The sequence below is a fragment of the Homarus americanus genome, unplaced genomic scaffold (genome assembly GCF_018991925.1).
Source record: "Homarus americanus isolate GMGI-L3 unplaced genomic scaffold, GMGI_Hamer_2.0 scaffold58682, whole genome shotgun sequence".
Taxonomy (NCBI): domain Eukaryota; kingdom Metazoa; phylum Arthropoda; class Malacostraca; order Decapoda; family Nephropidae; genus Homarus; species Homarus americanus.
Genome location: NW_024712536.1, coordinates 14153 through 15376, shown reverse-complemented (window position 1 = coordinate 15376; position 1224 = coordinate 14153).

Sequence of the window (1224 nt, the reverse complement as noted above, 5' to 3'; positions counted from 1 at the left end):
GCACATCATTTTTTCCTACTTTGAAACTTCAGTTTTTGCAGTTATGTGTTTTGTCGCATGATTTATTTTTTTGTAAGTTTGGCATTTAATTTATTCGATAAACTGGTCTTATTTACATGACTAAGTATTGTTTCGAAATATATCTTATTAACTTTACCCTTTGACTAGATGACAGGTGTTCTTAGATAGAGGAAAATTAATGAAATATCGGTCATATGAGTAACCTCACCTAGGACAGCCAAACTATCTTATATTGTAAACAGGAGGAAGGAAACATGAGTGATAATCAGAGATAATTTTCAATATAATAAAATGAAAGATTAAGGAAAGATAAAATGAAAACAAAGGTCTAATAAAAGTTCGTATTAACAACTTGAGAAGAAGAGAACTGAATACTGAAAATTAAATGTAAAATAATATGTCTAAGTCGCCACGATAGTCCGATTGGGAACAACACTAGGAGGGGAGGAGGAGAAGGAGGAGAAGATGGAGGAGAAGGCCCTGAAGTAACGTAACCAGAAACAATGTATGTAAGGAACACTTATGATGTACTCACTATGTACTACAGTGATGATATGCCTCTCATGTACTCTCTACTGCAGGTTCTCCACAATATTAAAACTATCGACACACAGAGAACATAGTAGCTGGTAGGAGAGTATCAATAGATGGTCTTGGTTATAATGTATTCAGGAATCTTAACCCAAGTTGCTTCAGATGTATTGCGTTGTCTGATTAATAAACCCATCCGTAGAGAGACACAGGTACAGTCACCCACAAAAGTCCTGTCGTGTCTCCTCCTGAACCACGAACCCCGAGATTCAGACTCATAAATCCGAATCATTTATGGATAGAATAATGCATCGGTGTCTACTGCTTTGGGTTCACGAGTCTGAATCTCGAGGTTCGTGATTCAGGAGGAGAGGCGACAGGACTTTTGTGGGTGACTTACTCCCAAAGTCTCGTTCTATCTCAAAGTGGTTGTTTATGTCTCTCTACACGTCTCTCTCCGCCGTGAATGAGAAACTCAACCACTTAGATCTTTATTTCCCGAAAGTAATCATAGCCCTGGTCAAGACATGAGTGAGGTGTGCATGGGGGGAGGAGAGTGTGTGCTATATTCCCCGGCTTACTGTTTTAGGTCTGTCACAGGACATTGACCCCGGATGTCAGGATCTGTGGAAATCCTTAAAATGAGGAGAAATTCTGGGAACTTCAACAAAG